Source organism: Neovison vison, chromosome 9 (assembly GCF_020171115.1).
Source record: "Neovison vison isolate M4711 chromosome 9, ASM_NN_V1, whole genome shotgun sequence".
Lineage (NCBI taxonomy): Eukaryota > Metazoa > Chordata > Mammalia > Carnivora > Mustelidae > Neogale > Neogale vison.
The window spans coordinates 9,831,878-9,851,400 of NC_058099.1; the positions used below are offsets into that span (position 1 = coordinate 9,831,878).

At 39.8% G+C, this 19,523-nt stretch overlaps 1 protein-coding gene and 1 pseudogene across 4 annotated transcripts in view; both read left to right on the forward strand.

The window, feature by feature from the left end:
* Window positions 1-19,523, forward strand: part of SCAI (suppressor of cancer cell invasion) — a 136,295-nt gene that overhangs the window by 22,101 nt on the left and 94,671 nt on the right. Inside the window, exon 2 of one of the 4 annotated variants that reach the window (XM_044264919.1) lies at window positions 16,627-16,653. The exons of the other annotated variants lie outside the window; for them this stretch is intronic. The gene's annotated coding sequence lies outside the window, so the exon portion shown is untranslated. The remainder of the gene's footprint in view (window positions 1-16,626; window positions 16,654-19,523) is intronic. 4 annotated transcript variants of the gene reach the window in all.
* On the forward strand, window positions 6,749-7,105 carry LOC122916995 (annotated as a pseudogene).

Sequence of the window (19,523 nt, forward strand, 5' to 3'; positions counted from 1 at the left end):
GGGCAATTGTAGGATTCACTTTTTTGTCCTCAGAGATGACTGTTTTTTTTGTTGCCTCTTGTACAGTGACTTGAAAAACTAGTTTGTTGTCTAAACTATTTTGTCTGCGTTCTTTTGGTTGTTTAATGTAAGGGGGTCAGTCTGGTCCTGGTTACTGTATCTTGACCAGAAGCCAAAGTCTTTGAGATCTTTTTTAAAATCCTGAATGGGTGTTTAATCTCATCAGATGTTATTTCTCTGTCTGTCGAGATGATCATATGATTTTTTTTTTCTTCTCTTTTTTTTCTGGTACTGTGTGTTGAATTACATTGATTTTTCCCCCTAATGTTAAATCAAGCTCTCATTTTTGGGATAAACTATTTTGTCATGATGCATTATCTTTTTAATATATTATTATATATACTTTAGAGGAACTAGTATATTTTTTAGAGTTTTTGCATCTGAATTTACATTCATATACTGCCCTTCTTCAGATTTTGACATCAAGGCTATCCTGGTTCATAAGGTGGGTTGGGAAACATTCCTTCCTTTTCTCTAGAAAACGTTTGTTAATATTGGTGCTTTTTCTTCCATAAATGGTTAGAAAAATCCTCTGGTGAGGCCATGTGGTGATTTCATTAGGGAAACTGTTTATTAACAGTTTATTTCTTTAATAGGCTATTTCTTTAATAGACACAGGACCATTCAGATTTTTTATTTGTTTGCATTTGAGTTTTTGTCAGCTGATTTTCTAAAAAGAAAAATGATCTGCTCAAGGTCATGGATCTAATAATGAATAAATCTTCCAAGCCTGTGCTTTTCCAGACTTTGTCATACCAGCATAATCTATACTTTTAAATTTGTATACTCCTTTATCTTCTACTGTAGATTATAAACTAGCAGGCAAGTTCTATCTCTGATGAAACTTAGTATCACTGGAGGATTAGGGCCAAATAGATATTTAAATTAAATTGAAGCACACTTGGGGCTTGTATTGAGATTTTGAAAGGAGAGACCTTGATTTAAGTAGTCATTTCACTACTTCATTTGAACTCTTTCAGTCTCTAAAAGGTACATTTTACCTCTTTGGTAGTGGATTGTTGTTGGTTAGAATACACATTGAAGAAAAAGGTGGGAGTAGTATAGTTCTTACACTTTAGAAGTAACATTCATACTGTTGCATTTTTTTTTCTAGATTTTGGTTTTATTTTTATTTCCTAAAACCTAGTAGGGTAAGTTGTCTGTCTGTAATTCTAGGGCAATTAAAAGAAAACAAACAAACAAACAAACCTCTAGTTCAGAATAGGACTTACCAAAACCATTTTTAAATATCTGTTCAAGAGAGATTGTAACTAAGATTCTATTATCAGGGAAGATTCAGTGAATATGTAACATTTCAATACCATAAATTGTGTCCATCTTGTTACAGTAGACTTAGTCTAAGATTCACATGTTGGGGAAGAATGTGAGTTTGAGTGGAGAGGGTTCAGTTGAAGGTCTGTTTCTATAAAGTATGTAGTCCATTGCCAAAAGAAATATTACCTAGCAGCAGTTTACATGTGCCAAGAAAGGCCAGGAAAGTCTTATATTAGAAATTGTACAGGGGAGCTGTCGGACTAGATCCCTGAGGATGTCAGGCAGGAAATAAAGCTTACAGTGCTAAAAATTTTTACTGGATAGCTAGGCAATTGGAAATAAATATTCCAATGCTTGTATTTTTTATCACGCTTTTATGTTGACTAGGCAGTTGAGAATTACAATTAGGTAATTTAAACTGTTTAAAAAATTAAAACCAAACAAAGATTTTTCTAAGATTATATTAAGTATTATTTTCTGTCTTTTTCCTGCGTAGTGTTTTATTCTGAGATTAGGTTTGGAAATGTATTGGGAGAGGGCCTTTAAGTTCTTAGGAATAAAATACAGTAAATAAACAATTTCCTTTTCAGTGCCCAAAGTGGAAATACAGAAAATGTAAATAAGTAATTGTGCCAAACTATTTATCTGTGGTTCTTTTTATTTCTAGAATACATTTCCCATTTCTACTGTACACATTCAGATATATTTATAGAAATTTCAAGCTTAAGGGACTTTTTTTTTTAAGATTTTAATTTATTTGAGAGAGAGAGAGGCAAGGGGAGAAGTAGGCTCTCTGCTCAGCAGGGAGCCCAATGTGAGATTTGATCCCAGAACCCTGGGATCACTACCTGAGCCTCAGGCAGATGCTTAACCAACTGAGCCAACCAGATACCCCTAGCTTAAGGGACTTTTAAGGAACATCTATTTGGATTCCTTTATTTTGTGGCTAGGAGAAACAAGGCAGGTACAGTTGAAATATGAATAACTTGCCCAGTGTCACGAAGGAGGGTAAGAACACTTGTTGCACTTGGGGAATGGAGCCTGGTTTACTAAGTTACTTTAAATTTCAAATATATGGTGATGGCCTTGCTTTTCTCACCACCTCATGGCTTCTAAATGTTGGTGTATCAGCTTTTGGTTCACTACCAGCAAAGTAAAAACTGTCAAAGCGGGGCACCTGGGTGGCTCAGTGGGTTAAGCCGCTGCCTTCAGCTCAGGTCATGATCTCAGGGGCCTGGGATCCAGCCCCGCATCGGGCTCTCTGCTCAGCGGGGAGCCTGCTTACCCCTCTCTGTCTGCCTCTCTGCCTACTTGTGATCTCTCTGTCAAATGAATGAATAAAATTAAAAACAAAACAAAACAAAAACTGTCAAAGCCCTTTGAAAACCATTATTATTCAGGAAACAAAAACAGTATTGACAGTTTAAATCAAATAAGAGTAGTTTTAGGTTCTTTAAATTGAGAGAAGGTTATTTAAGAAATTATAAGTTTTCTAGGCTGCTTCTACTTAACATGCTCTCTTCCATTATGAGTGCCCCTTGACATTCACAGATAGGTTTTAAACTAATGTTAGGAAACACTACAAGGGATAGAGATGGTCCTGTAATTTCAGTTTAGGAGGTCTTTGTAAGTGTTTTTAAATGTTTTCTAGGGCAGGACTTAAAATCAGTCTGGTTCACTTCTGGGCCATAGAATGTAGATAATAATTATTGTAAAAATGCATACAGTTTATAACAACATTAAAGAACTTTCTGAAGAAGACAAAAAATGTGCTACTTAATGTGAGAAAAATTTCTTCTTACAGTGAAGTTTTTTATTCATTTTTATTTTGTTAAAATTTTTTAAAAAGATTTTGTTTATTTATTTGACAGAGAGAGATCACAAGTAGGCAGAGAGGCAGGCAGAGAGAGAGAGGGGGAAGCAGACTCCCCACTAAGCAGAGAGCCCGATGCAGGACTTGACCCCAGGACCCTGGGACCATGACCTGAGCCGAACTCAGTGGCTTTAACCCACTGAGCCACCCAGGCGCCCCTATTTTGTTAAATTTTTTATTAAGTAGGCTCCACACTGGGCTTGGAACCCAATATGTGGCTTGAACTCATGACCTAGAGATCAAGACCTGGGCTGAGATCAAGAGGTGGGCATTTAACCAACTGAACCACCCAGGTGCCCCCAGAGAAGTATTATTTTGGGCTCAGACTGCAGCTGTATTATAGCCCGTCCAGCAGAGGCAGCATCAAATCACAGTTAAGAGCTCCAGCTTTGCGCCTTGCTCTGGACTGTCCAGCAGGTTCCCTCACTTGCGTATGTCTCAGTTTCTTTGACTGTAAAGTACTGTGTCCTTCATGTACTTTGTTTTGAGGATTACATGAATACTTGTGAATTGCTTAGAATAGTGCTTACCATGGTAAGTACTCTGCAGATGTTAGCTCTTATTATTACTGTCATAACATGCGGAGCTCTTAGAATCTGGCTTAGTCAGTATTCAGTAAATGTTAGCTCTTACTGTTCTTAGGCGGTTTTAGTATGTAATAGGCTTTAGGTTCTTGAAGTAAATTCAGTGGTTTAAACTAGCATTTTTCCAAAGTGTAAACCCGTAATTCAGTATTCTGCAAACCACTCTCACAGTGATAAGTATTTTCTTCCCTTTCTTAATCTTTTATAAAATACTTTACCCGTCCCTGATCTCTGGAGACAACCCAGAAGTCCCATCTAGTCAGCAGTGGGCTGAAGGTCTTGACTGTTGTGATAGTCTCTATGTCAGACCTGATGCAGTCTCCGCATTGCTTTCTGACTGTGGTTCTCTCTGAGCTCCTACCCCACTCCCCGCGTTGAGGGCTGGGGCAGGGAAGGGATGACTGCAGGAGATAGTCCCATTCTCCTCTTCTTCTGTCTTCCTTCCCTCACCTTTTCATCCCTTTGTCTTCCTTGTCCTTTCCTTCCCTTTTGCTTCCGCATTTGCTGTTTCTGGCACTGGTTTAAGTTCTGATAGGAAATATAGCTTTTCTACTCATTTTCCTTTCTTGGATCAATCATTTTCCTTTTAAGCTTACCCCTTTGTATTTTATCTTTGAGTTCTTAGTTCATGGAGTTCATTTTTTTCTTCTTTTCTCTCTTTTTTAAAGATTTTATTTTATTCATTTGTCAGAGGGAGACACAGCGAGAGAGGGAACACAAGCAGGGGGAGTGGGAGAGGGAGAAGCAGGCTTCCCGCTGAGCAGGGAGCCCAATGTGGGGCTCGATCCCAGGACCCTGGGATCATGACCTGAATCGAAGGTAGACGCTTAATGACTGAGCCACCCAGGCGCCTCAAGTTCATTCTTTTCTTAATTTTCTTGATTTACTCCACGAATGAGAAGAAATGTACGTGGGTTATGTACTTTTCATCTGTATGTTGAATATTACATTTCTTAGCCTATTTTTATATTTTACATAATTTTGTATTGGTCTCAAATCTAACATTCCACTCTTTTAATAGATTAAAATTCTGTTTCTGTCACTTGCTACTTTTTAGACTTTCTGCATTTTATTTTATCATTTGAGACTTAATTTTCTTATTTTTAAAAGGTACTTCATAAGATCTTCTTCCCAATGTTATTATAAATTTAGATTAACTTTTGCTTAAAAATGATGCACTTCCATATGCATTTACATTTCTTTTGACATTAAAAAAGCAGAAAAGGTTAAGGCTAAAAATAAGGAGAGTGATAGAGAACAGAATAGCTGATCAGAGATTTAATGAAATTTTGATGATAGAAACTTGATAGAGGAAAAAGTAACGACATAGTAGGACAGAAAAATGTTATTACCCTTTAGGTAATATCTTTAGGACCTGAAGCTGTGGTGCCTATAAGAAGCACACTAATTCACTCCACAAATTTCTCAAGTGGCACCAGGTACTTCAGAGGTGGGAGTGAGACATTGAACTGAAAAAGTGAGGCATTGGTTCAAAGTCTCTTGACTGAAATGTTGGATCTCCGGGTCCGCTGCCTTATTCTGTGCAGCCAGACAACTACCTGCCCTCCACCCTTCTATTACTCAGAAATCAAATGTGACCAGGGGTGGGGGCCTCTAAATTGGAGAGATTTCAGGCTGGAGTGACACATGGGATGGGAAATGGGGACTAGCTGTGTATTGAACAGTGGACCTACAACCTCTCACTTCATCTCCAAATATACCGTGGCTCCTGACCACTGGGACCAGATTTGTGTGGCTAATTCAGGAGATTGAAGGGTTCTTTTTTAGAGAAACTGAAGAAGACTCAAAGAAAATACTTTCTCATACTGACATTTAAGGCTCTCTAATGAAAGAGCTATTTCCTGTAGGGAAGCTCTCTGATTGAAAACACTGTCTATACACCAGGGATGCCATTTACATCTTTCAGGGCCTCATTCTTAAATAGTAACAGACAATTACTAAGGATCATGAGACATAGGAAAAAACCTTCAACATGAACAACAGAGTCCAAAGTGAATACATTGCATGGAAGAATCTGGTGGAAATTGAGGTAGGGTAGGGCTCAGAGTAAAGATATGAAATGAAAAAATAATGGGGCACCTAGACAGATGGTTAAGTGTCCAACTCTTGGTTTTAGGTCAGGTTGTGGTCTTGGGGTAATGGGGTCAAGCGCCGTTTTGGGGCTTTCTCATAGAGAAAAGGACTTTCAAAATGAGAACTGTATTCTTTGAAGAAGGAATGATTTAGAAATGAAAAAGAACTTTTGGATATATGTAACTGTGGCAGCTCAAATTAAAACAAATCAGAACCAAATTTTTTTTTTTAAGATTTTATTTATTTATTTGACAGACAGAGATCACTAGTAGGCAGAGAGGCAGACAGAGAGAGAGGAAGGGAAGCAGTCCCCCCGCTGAGCAGAGAGCCCAATGCGGGACTCGATCCCAGGACCCTGAGATCATGACCTGAGCCAAAGGCAGCGGCTTAACCCACTGAGCCACCCAGGCGCCCCAGAACCAAATATTTTTAAAAAAATGGTTAACCAAGTGAAGTTGAAGAAATCTCCCAGAAACTAGAAGGAAAAGATGGTGTAGAAAGTAAGAGAAAAACGGCTTTTTGAAGAAGACATGGTTGTGGCTACAGTGGAGCTTCGTCAGGCCTGCTTCTGCTCCCGACTCCTCGGCTGTTCATTCTTCTTGAGGAACAAGTTGGTCAGGAAGCCATGCCATGGCCATGGCTTTTAGATGACTTATTTGTTTATATTTTAGGATTTATTTATTTAGACAGAATGTGTGCAAGCAGTGGGGACGGGCAGAAAGAAAGGGAGAATCCCAAGCAGACTCCCCACTGAGCGTGGAGCCTGATGTGGCGCTCAACCCCACGGCCCCACGGTCATGACCCCAGCCAGAATCAAGAGCTGGATGCCCAGCCAACTGTGCCACCTAGGCACCCCATGTCCATGGCTTTAAAAAACACCTGAAAGACACCCATGGAACCACAGGTTGTGACTCACTGAATTAGAATGACTCTAACCAGCCACAGCATAAAACCTTTGAGGCAGTTGTGAGCCGATTTGATCAGAGGTATGAAGGAAAAGAATCTCAGGGTGCAAAGATCAGTTCAGATGCCTGTCAAGTCTGAGAAGCACGACCAGGAAAACTCCTTGTGGTGACTATTATAAGACGTGGGATCATTTTCAGATGAGGACCCAGAAGGAATGCATTGATGGCACCATCCTTCTGAGGTGGTTATGCAGATGACTTCCCTCGGTATTGAGCCAGGAGTTCAGGTTGAAGTCGCTGTTGCACTTGTTTGATTCAACGCTTTTAATAAATTGATTATCAGTTGTTAGAAGAAAAGAAAGAAGAGATGAGACACTTACAAAGTTAATTGAGGAGGTCCAATGACAGACTAATGAATACTGAAAAGACAGCCCACAGAATGTTGGGAATTGATTTGCAATCATATATCTGATAAGGGACTTCCCCCAGAATGTAAAAAAAAAACAAACCAAACCAAACAACCCCTCAACTATACAAAAGCAAATAACTCAATTTATAAATGACCAAAGGATCTGAATAGACATTTCTCTAAGGAAGATACATAAATGGCCAATAAGCTTATGAGAAGTTGCTCAACATCATTATTTATTAGGGAATGCAGATCAAAACAACAATGAGATACTGCATCATACCCACGGCCGTGATTTGTAATAAAAGAGAAAGACAGTTTCAAGTATTGATGAGGACATGAAGAACCCTCATTACGTTGCCGGTGGGACTGTAAAATGATGTAGTCACTTTAGCAAACAGTTTGGTAATTCTGTAAAAAGTTGAGAGCAAGGAGTTACCACATGACCCAGCAATTCCATTTCTATATATACACTCAACAAAATGAAAACATATGTTCATGCAAAAACTTGTACAGATTTTCAAGGCAGTGTTAGTCATAATAGCCAAAAAGTGGAAACAACCCAATTGTTTATCCCCTGATATTTGGGCAAATGTGGGTGTGGTATATCCATACAGTCAACTATTAATGCAGTCATAAAAGAAATTAACTACTGATACATGCTTCACCATTGATCAATCTTCAAAAGAAACATGATGTTGGGATTGAGTCCCCGCATCGGGCTCTCTGCTCAGCAGGGAGCCTGCTTCCCCCCTCCCTGCCTCTGCCTCCTTGTGATCTCTCTGTCAAATAAATAAATAAAATCTTAAAAAAAAAAAAAGGAAACATGATGTTAAGTAAAGGAAGCCAGTCACAAAAGTCCACATTCTATATGATTCCATTTAAATGAAATACCCCCGTAGAGGCCAATCCATGTAGACAAAAGAGATTAATGGTTGCCAGGGTAGAAGGAAATGGGCAGTGACTGTGGATGGATATGAGATTTCTTTTTGGGGTGATGAAAATGTTCTGGAATTAGATAGTGGTGATTGATGTAGAATTTTTGTGAACATACTAAAAACCCCTGAGTTACACACTTCTTTTTTTTTTTTTTTTTTTAAGATTATTAAGTTCATTTACTTAGAGCAAGTGAGAGAGAGAGAGCATGAGCTAGTGGGGAGGGGCATAGGAGAAAGAGAAGGAGAAACAGGCTCCCAGCTGAGCAGGGAGCCCAATGATGAGCAGGGAGCCTGAGGGAGCCTGACACGGGACTCAATTCCAGGACTTTGGGATCATGAGCTGAACCGAAGGCAGATGCTTAACCAACTGAGCCACTCAGGTACCCCTGAGGTACACACTTGAAAGAGGTTATACTCTTTATGGCATGTGAGTTGTATCTCAATTAAGCTGTTATTTAAAAAAAACCTGTGTGTTATGAATGGCTTACTCTAATAAGAGATTATTTTGTGATAAAATATGAATTGGAATCATAAAGTAATTAACCACCTCCAGATTGGGTGATGACTGAGAAACAGTGGAGAAAAAAAATTGCACGAGTCTCCTGCAGACACCAAGTAAAACTTCAGACTTATGTGGTAGCTACTGTATAGCCAAACACAGGGTAATATTTTTGTTGTTTAGGCTAAATTTTGGGAGGTAAGACATCTTGATATAAACTTGAAAGTGATTGTTAGTTTGAAATGTGTATTTTATTCTTGTAACAGGTTTATACTTAGGCAGGTTAAAAGGATTGTAGGGGTACCTGGGTGGCTCAGTGGATTAAAGCCTCTGCCTTTAGCTCAGGTCCTGATCTCAGGGTCCTGGGATCGAGCCCTGCATCGGGCTTCCCCCACTCCCCACTCTGTCTGCCTGCCTCTTTGCCCACTTGTGATCTCTCTCTCTCTGTGTCAGATAAATAAATAAAATCTTAAAAAAAAAGAAAACAATGATTGTAAAACTAGAAAGTGACAAAGTAGAAACTCTCCCTTTAGTTCCAGTTCATTGTCAAATCCTTCACCAAACCGGTAGAACTGTTTTGGCCATGATGGCCTCCCTTGTTGCCTAGATAGAAGTAGATGCTCTCTTTTGGGAAACAACATGAATTACTTTCAAAAAAGTGTTTGGTGGTTTTGCCAGATTGGTTTAGGTCAGTATTTTCATCTTATACTTGTCATTTGCTGTTTTTGATGAATATCTGTTTTAAAAAATAATTGAGCCATGACCTGGGTTTTTAGAAGTGTACCAACGGTACTATGGTAATTTTATACAAACATTTCCCTGGCTTTATCAGCTTTCATTTATTGCTAGTCTGTGCTAGATTTTAATGTGATAATGGAGGTTAGAAGTTATACTCATGTGATTATCCACTCTGCAATTTCCTTTAATCATTTAAAAACAGATGTAATTTTGCAGTGTGATTTGACCCAAGAGGTTATGTTATTTGAAGTAATACTAAAGCCCTCCTAACTTTGTGAAGATGGATGCTCAGCTGGTTCATTCGGGAAAGCATTTCACAAACGGCCAATTAAACATTAGTGTCAGCTCTAGTTGGTAGCTTCTTCGAGATAATTATCTTAAAGCAATTTTAGCTTTATGTTGTAACAAATAGTGCAAAGAATTTCTGTAAAGTATATTGCTAGAAACTTCATTTTGCAGCATTTGTGAATTTTTTGTTTGTTTTTCATTTAATGTGTTGAGAGCTGGCAAAGACAGCGATCTGACAGGCAGAATTAGAAATCTTTTGGGGGTGGTGGTGACGTGTTTGGATTCCAAAGCCTAGAGCCTAGAGGAAGTGATGGCAAGAGTAGAACTGTAAACCTCAAAATGCCAGTAACTTCAGATGCATTCAAGACTTTTCTCCCTAAGATTTGGAGTTAACTCTTTGAAAGTAGTTACAGCCAGGTGATGCGTGCACCTCACACTAGAAATTATGTTGTCGTTTTCCCAGTTATTTCCGCCAGATGGATTTTAATATATATGGAAGAATATGATGTCAACTCTTTTGTACTTTTGATTAGAATGATTTTGTCCTCTTGTCTGCCTGAAGAGCCCATTGGAATCTCTCCTTAGTGACCAGCTTTATTTTTTTCATTGTATTTTCTAAGTGTCCATTTCTACTTACGGTAATAATCCTGGTAGGATGCATATTACCAGCTGTATATGAAGGTGTAGCTATATGGAGCATAAAATTAGACATGATTCCTGCCTTTGGCTCACAATCTAAATTTAGTAGGCGAGAATCTCCTTTCCTAGATGTCATTAAAAATAGAAGATACCCATCTGTCTGGAATGGTTTAGATACAATTCTGCCTACAGGCTTGGAGATGAACTATATAATGATGACTCTCTTTTAGTCCTAGAATTCTTGGAAAAATACCTTCTTTAATACAGAGGCCAACAGTGTACACAGCTTACAGTTTTGACCTTAAATGATCCTGTAAGTTTGTGAAAATCAGGAAGATCTAAGAGAATTAAACTTTGAGGAGAAATGTAAAAGATAAGATGAAATAGTAGCACTTGGTTAAGAAAATTGGCTCTGAAGTGAAAGCTCGTTATGATCTAATACTTAGGATTTGCTAGCTATATGAGAGAACTACCCAACTCCTCTGAGACTGTAACCTCATTTATAATGTTGAAATAGTGAGGCTTACTTCATAGAGTTGTTGAGGAGTAAGTTAAATTAGTTAGTTTGTAAAGTGCTTTCTTCAGTGTCTGGCATGCAGAAGGTATTTTTTTTTGGTGGTAGTTATTATTGTTTATTGTAATAAACAAATTCTGATCCCCTCCCCCAATTCCGCTATCTTGCTCTTAACAGATCTTACTTTGGAACTCAGGATATAATGGGGTCAGAGATAAATAGAGAATTCCTAGGCATTTTTGGAGTGGTGGAAATCATTTATAGGAGTACTGAAAGTCACCCCCCAAGGACTGCTTACATTTTGGGGTGACAGAAGACCCAGGGAAATAGAGAACACTACCAATGAGGTGAGAAGACAACCAGGAGAGTGGTGTCACAGGATTCAAGACATAGGCTACTCCCCAGGTCACATATTTTCTTCAGAAGTTAATTAAAAAAAAACAACAAAACACAAAAACCAAAGTCTACAATAAAACAGACAAAAAGGAAAAAGTTTATTCAAAATATTGTCAACCATAGGTGATGTCAGGTAATGACCAAACCCTGGGGGAACCACTTAACTGGGCAAATGGCAGGTCTTGGTCTTTGAGAGAATAGAGAAATGGCTGTAGACCCAGATTTTTGGGGCAGAAAAATCAATGTGAGGTGAAGAAAAGTAGAGGCCCTAAGTATAAGATGGACTCTTATGAAAATTTAGTTGTCTAGAGGAGAGGGATAAACTTAAGAGGGTTGAGAAAGGGTTTGGGTTTGTTTGTTTTGTTTAGGAAAGAAAAAAAATGAGCATGTTTGGAGGCTAAAGGAGAAATTAGACATATTATCCAGTGGGTAATTGCTGGACAGGTTCTGGTATGAGGTGAGTGGGAATGGAATCCAGTGCACAGGAGAGGCTGAGGGGGCAGCTGTTGTTTTGTAGATGAAGGAGAAAGGAGGAAACAAAGAGGTTTGAGCTGGGAGGGACAGCAAGGAAATTTGTTTAATGGCTTCTATTTAAGTGGGGAAGTGGTTAGTGAATTTAGTGAGATAGTAGCAGACCAGTAATCTTCAACTGTGGGTGATTTTTGCCTCCTAGGGGACATTTGGCAATGTCTGGAGACATTTTTTTTTTTCTTAAAGATTTTATTTATTTATTTGACAGAGATCACAAGTAGGCAGAGAGGCATTTTTGATTGTCATAAGTTGGGGATTGTACTTGGAGCATCTAGTGTGTAGAGGACAGGGATGCTGCTGAATGATTTACAGCGCACAGCAGCTTCCCACCGCAAAGAGCAGTCTGGTCCCCAGTGCTAATAGTGCTGCCCTTGTCCTCGATCAGATCATTCCTGCAACGTGATCTTCAACAAAAGCCAAACAGTTTGAAAAATGGCTTCACATATCCTTTCTTAGAAAGTCACAGTACGTGTTTTTGAGGTCTGAAAAATCCTCAGGAAAAAATCTAAACTGTTTAACCAACTGACTTGTTTCGCTTTGTTTTGTAACAACCTTAACACTGAGAAATGCATTTAGGAAAAGATGGTACTTTTGATTTCTTGGCTGTATTTTCATCCTTGTGTATAAAGCTCATAGCTTAGAAGCTGGCATTTAGTAAACCGTCAATAACTGATAGCTGCTATTATTACACTTGTCTCCCCTCCAGCTGTGAAATCCTGGACCACTTCTGACATTTGCAATTTTAAGGTTCATGGAGTCAGTGTGCAAGAGACAAGAGATACCTTTCAGACCCATACAACGCACCAATCTTACATTAGAGTGTGGTGGTTCCCCACAGACTTAAACTGAGAACTACTACATCACCCAACACCTAGTTCTGCTTCTGAGTATATACCCAAAGGAATGGAAAGCAGGGACTTGAGCACATATGTGTACGCATACCCATGTTCGTAGCATTACTCACGATAGGCAAAACGGGAAACAATCCAAATGTCCACCCTTGGATGAATGAATAAACAAAACGTGTTTTATATGTATGTGTGCGTGTATAAATACACACACACACACACAATGTAATATTGTTTGACTGTAAAAGGAGTGAAATTCTGGCACATGTTACAAGGATGAACTGTGGAGACATTAACTTAAGTGAAATAAGCCAGACACAAAAGGACACATATTGTCTGCTTCCACTTATTTGAGGCAGCTAGAGTAGCCACATTCATAGCGACAGCAAGTAGAACGGTGATTTCCAGGGTCTCAAAAGGGGGAATAGATTGGGTACAGAGTTACAGTTTGGGAAGATGAAAATCCTGGACATGGGTGGTGATGATTGTACGGCAGTGTGAATGTACTTAATGCCACTGACCTGTAGGTATGCTTAAAAATCGTTAAAATGGTGACTTTTATTCCATGAGTATTTTACCTCCCCCTGCCCCCATCTCACATTAGAATACTTCGCAATCACCACAGAGCAGTCAGGACGCTCCCTGGTGGTTTAGTGGTTAGGATTTGGCCTCTTACCAAGCAGTCAGGAGCTTTACTTTTGTTTTTTATAGAACTTCACAAGGGTTAGCAGAGACCAGTTTTAAACCATTGATACCATTCTAATGAGATAGTTAGAATAGACATAAACAACAACAAAAAGTTCATTTATTATATCAGTGATTAATATAAATTTAACACTCCTACCTGACAGGCACATAATTTTCTCATGGGTGGTATTACTCCAGACCTTTGCAATGTTCAGTTCCAGGGTAACTGAAAATTCTTATGTTTTATTCAAATAAAAGGTACGTATTTGTTCAGAGAGAAAAAAAAAGTGATTCTTTTTATAATTCTGTAGGAATGACATCATGGTTAGTTTAATTTGGGGGAGTATCTGCATATATATTTTCTCCCACATTTTTATATATATTCTTAAAGGATGTTAAAAATATAGCTAGCAGTATCAGAAAGAACCCTCATGGAAATGCAGCCACTTCTTTGCATCTCAAGAAAATCCCCTACAAGTAAATCTGTTATTAAAAATTGTCTAAGGGATGCCTGGGTGGCTCAGTCAGTTAAGCTACTGCCTTCACCTCAGGTCATGATCCCAGGGTCCTGGGATTGAGCCCCACATTGGGCCCCCTGCTCAGCTGGGAGCCTGCTTCTCCCTTTCCCTCTGCCACTCCCCCTGCTTATACTCTCTGGCTCTCTCTATCCCTCTGTCAAATAAATAAATTAATTAAATCTTTAAAAATTGTCTAAAAATGTTTACATCAAATGCAAGCAACATGGGGGCACACTTATCTAGGGTAATGTTGATTTCTTTAATCTATGATTTTGCCAATCAAGCAGAAATGGAAAAAGGAGCGAGAGTTTTGATATCGTGGATGTACTGCTGATTAAGAGATAAGTGCACATACACACAAACCCAGGAATTATCTTCCTTCTGCTAAAACAACAACAAAACCCTCAGATCTCCAGTGCTAGCCTGTGTAATTGCTTTCGGCATAATAGCTATTACCTCTGACAGACTGAAAGTTTAATAACTAGATTGGAGATTTCCCTTTGCAGTGCACAAATAGGAAAAACACCACCATGGAAGTTCTGTCTCACATCTGACCCTCCTCTGTTTCTTAATTTACCAGCAGTGCAAGTGCGTCTCTCTACCATGCCTCATCTTAACATTCTTAAATTACGTTACAGATTATTGGCCCACCAAAGTTTTTGATATGTTAACATTGAACAGTTCCAAATGAATATAAAACAATTTTGTCATTCATAGGAGTTTGTCTTTTAAAGGCTTCTGTTTGATTTAATGCACCAGTATCGTCAGTTTGTGGAAAATGAATGTTACATTGCTTTATTAAATCTCTTTTACACTTGTAATCCAGTAAGAGATCGTTTTTACTATTACATTTTCTTTTTTTAAGATTTATTTTATTTATTTATTTTTTACAAGATTTTATTTATTTATTTGACAGAGAAAGACACAGCTGGAGAGGGAACACAAGCAGGGGGAGTGGGAGAGAGAGAAGCAGGCTCCCCGCTGAGCAGGGAGTCTGATGAGGGGCTCAACCCTAGGACCCTGGGGCCATGACCTGAGCCCAAGGCAGACGCTTGATGACTGAACCACCCAGGTGCCCCTTATTTATTTATTTTAGAGAGAGACAGCATACGCACACAGGGGAAGGGGCAGAAGGAGAGGATCTCAAGCAGACTCTGTGCTGAATGCGGAGCCCCATGCAGGGTCAATCTCAGACCCCGAGATGATGACCTGAGCTGAAGTCAAGAGTCAGAGCCTCAGCTGACTGAGCCACCCAGGCGCCCCTACTGTTATGTTTTCAATTATGTTCTAAGTGTGTTTATTATCTTAAATAATGGTGGTATTGAAATACAGAAATTTTCTATTGCTTGTTGACTGTTATTTTAATTCTTGGAGACTCATGAAACATCTGTAAATAAACTCTTCTTCCTTGAAATATAGGCATAATTCGAGTAACATATCCTTCTGAAATATCCAAAATACACACACATATATATTTTTTAAAGATTTTATTTATTCACTTGAGAGAGAGAGCATGAGAGGAGAGAGGTCTGTGGGAGAAGCAGACTCCCTGCCGAGCAGGGAGCCTGATGTGGGACTCGATCCTGGGACTCCAGGGTCCTGACCTGAACCGAAGGCAGTCACTCAACCAACCGAGCCACCCAGCACCCCCCCAAAAAATATATTTTGTCAATAACAAAAGGATATTCCTTGGAAACACCAAACTTCAAATAGCATTAGACTAATAATACACAAACACGTCATTTAATTCTCTTTTATCTTCTGCCTGCAAGACTCTAAAGAAGAACATCCTAATTTTTTACATGAGTTTTATATATATCTTAAATATATTTAGAGTTATATGTTTTGGTGTTAATGTACTGAAAGTTATAGATACATATAAAATATATTAATTTTCTTTAGACCTTTAACCCCTTCCAGGGGTTTAAAGATGTAGGGTAAAGAAGATATAATTTACCTATTGTTTAAAAAGATTTATTTATTTATTTGAGGGAGAGATTGTATGAGTGGGGGCGGCACAGAGGGAGAGGAAGAGAAATCCCAAGCAGACTTTGTACTGAGCACAGAGCCTGACTCAGGTCTTGATCCCACAACCCTAGCCAAAACCAAGATTCAGATGCTCAACCAACTGAGCTGCCTGCCTGTCCCTAATTTATCTATTTTTAGTAAATTCTGCCTTGTTTCTTTTTGGTGTTCCTAGAAGTCATTGTGTATATAATCTTTTTTCTCGTTGATGAACAGAACTCTAGGTATGAGTCAATGAAGTTTCTCGTCTTTATAAATTTCTTCTTCACTGCTCTCCTCCAATAAATAAATAAATAAAATTTCTATACCCAATGTGGGGCTCGAACGCATGATCCCAAGATCAGGAGTCACATGCTTCTCTGACAGAGCCACCCAGGTGCTAGCTCAAAATGTTTTTAATATCAAAATATTTTTGATATCAAAACTGTTTTTGGTATTTATTTGGACTTTAAGTTATAGGCAGCCATATATCCTGAAAAATATTGAAGTGTGTATATATATATTCTATAATCATGGAATGTGAATCGTTTTGTTTTTTTTAATCAATTAACATACAGTGTATTACTACTTTCAGAGGTAGAGTTTAATGATTCATTAGTTGCATATAACACTTAGTAGTGCTTATTACATCTCATGCCCTCCTTAATGCACGTCACCCAGTTACCCCGCCCACCTCCCCTCCAACAACCCTCAGTTTGTTTCCTATAGTTAAGAGTCTCTTATGCTTTGTCTCTCTGATTTCATCTTATTTTGTTTTTCCCTCCCTTCCCCTATGCTCCTCTGTTTTGTTTCTTAAATTCCACAGGTCCATGAACCATTTTAAGTGAAAAAGGTGAGGTGCATGGTTTACCTTATAATTCCATTTTTATTTAAAAGAGTCACAGTATATTTGATTTTGCAGAGGACAAGGTTTGGCAAGGTGTACAGGTGTTAACTGTGATGAACCCTGGGGAATGGCATGATACTCATTGGATATATCCACAGTGACTACTGTCTCAGGTTTGGGGCCCCAGAAACAGAACATCGGATGGGATTTCACAGGGAAGTGACTTACTAGGAAGAGTTTCAGGGAAACTTGCTAGGGAGTGAAGAAGTGGGACTGGGAAGAGAGAACAAGGCTAGAGGCCGAGCAAGGATGTAGCAAGGATCAAGCAAAACCTCAAGGAGGCTTCAGCTCAGCCCTGCAGGGGAGTTCTGGAGCTTATTCCTAACAGGTGTCACAGTCAAGGACAGAATGAAAAGGTAGAGCCTTTATCCTCCTAACCCTAACCCTTGAGGACCACCACTCATGGGGAAGGATGTGTAAATGGCCAGACGTCCTGGGGTCTGAGGGCGGTCTCCCTCGGGAGACCTGCAGATGCTGACCTGGTGAGGGAGAGCACAGGGTTGGGGACAGAGGCAGCCAGAGCACAGACAGCAGTGGGAGCTGTCACCCAAGCTGTAGAGGTTCAACTAGATAGAGGTTTTGGTATTTTCTCAGGTCATAATCAAGTTTGGGAAGTGTGAGGCTGGTGTGGTGGCTCCACAGGGGTCTGGGCTCCTTGTATTTGGTTGCGCTGTTACAGGGTTATTGCCCATATGTGCATGGCCCGAGATACTCAGGATTATGTCCACGTTCCCTTGCAAAAAAAGGGGAAGGTCAGAGGGAAAAGGGCACATTAACTCCTCTAAAGACAAGTTCTGGAAATGCACATCACTTCAGCTCAGATCTCACTGGCCATAACTTAGTTATATGGCCATACCTGGAGGCATGGAAGAATAGGTTTTACTGGTTAGCCGTATGCCTAGTTAAAAATAGGGGACTCTCATTATGTAACCATTTCTGCAGGAGAAAAGGCGTATCATAGGACGATCTGTTACAGGGATGTTAGTTTTCCACTTTATAAGGATGAAGTTTACTGGTTTGTTTGTTTCTTAGTTTTAACAACAAGCATGCTCCAGGTCAGGGTCTTCTGGAAGCAGAATTTGAGGTCGAGTTTAGGGTATAGGATGTTGAGAAGTGCTGTTGTGTTTAGTACCTGTGGAAGGGATGGGAAAGAGACAGAATCTGGCAGAAGTTGAGTTACAGCTCTGTTCTGAACAACAGTCCAAGCTAACTCTCTAGAGAGCCTAGAGCCGAAGTGACCTTTCAGAGTTGTCCTAGAGTTGTTGGGCTGAAATGGCTGTACCATTATACCCTTCTCTCCATCAGTCCCTGGATGTAGGCCGCTTTGGGAGGAGCATGACCTTGGGCAAGGCAGCTCTGCATGATCCCTGAAGGGGTGGCAGCATTCCCAGCAAACAGGACACCATGTCCTTCTTTGAAGGGAGATCTAGGAGGCACATACTTGTATCACAACCTGCGTGTGTGTGTGTGAAAGTAATTAATGCATGTTTATATATCCATTTATTTTTTAAAAGATTTTATTTATTTATTTATTTTGAAAGAGAGTGTGTACAAGCGAGGGGAGAGGGAGAGGGAGAGAGAGAAACTTAAGCACACTCTGTGCTGAGCATTGAGCCCTCCACAGGGCTTGATTTCACAACCCATGAGATCATGACCTGAGCCAAAACCAAGAGTTAGATGCAGGATGTCTGGGTGGCTCAGTTGGTTAAGGGTCTGCCTTCAGCTCAGGTCATGATCCCGGGGTCTTGGGGATCGAGTCCCGACTTGGGCGCCTTGCTCAGTGGGGCATCTGCTTCTTCCTCTGCTTGCCACTTTCCCTGCTTCTGCTCTCTCTCTCTCTGACAAATAAATACATAAAATCCTTAAAAAAGAAAAGAGGTATGATGCTTAAATGACTGAGCCACGCGGGCATCCCAATATCCATTTATTTTTTATTTTTTAAGATTTTGTTATTGAAGTATAGTTGACATACAGCATTTATTAGTTTCAGGTGTATAGCATGGTGATTGGACAATTATATACATTACCCAGTGCTAGCCACAATAAGTGTAGTTTTTAAAATAAAAATTTTTAAAAGATTTTATTTATTTATTTGACAGACAGAGATCATAAGTAGGCAGAGAAGCAGGCAGAGAGAGAGGAGGAAGCAGGCTCCCTGCTGAGCAGAGAGCCTGACACGGGGCTCAATCCCAGGACCCTAGGATCACGACCTGAGCCGGAGGCAGAGGCTTTAACCCACTGAGCCACCCAGGCGCCCCTAAAATAAATTTTTTTAAAGATTTTATTTATTTATTTGACAGAGAGAGATCACAATCAGACAGAGAGGCAGGCAGAGAGAGAGATAGAGGGAAGCAGGCTCCCCGCTGAGCAGAGAGCCCGATGCGGGGCTCAATCCCAGGACCCCGAGATCATGACCTGAGCCGAAGGCAGCGGCTCAACCCACTGAGCCACCCAGGCACCCCTCCTAAAATAAATTTTTATAATAAAAAAGGCTAGGGGCACCTGGGTGGCACAGTCAGCTAAATGTACAACTCCTGCTTTCAGCTTAGGTCATGATCTCAAGGTCATGAGCTCCATCCCAGCATCAGACTCTGTGCTCAGGGCAGAGTTGGCTTGAGATTTTCTCTCCCTCTCCCCTTCCCGCTCATGCTCTCTCTCTCCTCAAATAAATAAATTAGTTTTTTTTTAAAAAAAAAAAAAAAGTAAAATTTACTTAGTAATTTCTTCCACAAGCGTTTGTTGAGCAGCTATTAGGTGCCAGACTCTGTTGCAGGCACTGGAGATAGGGAAGTGGCAAAACAAAAGTCCCTGCCCTT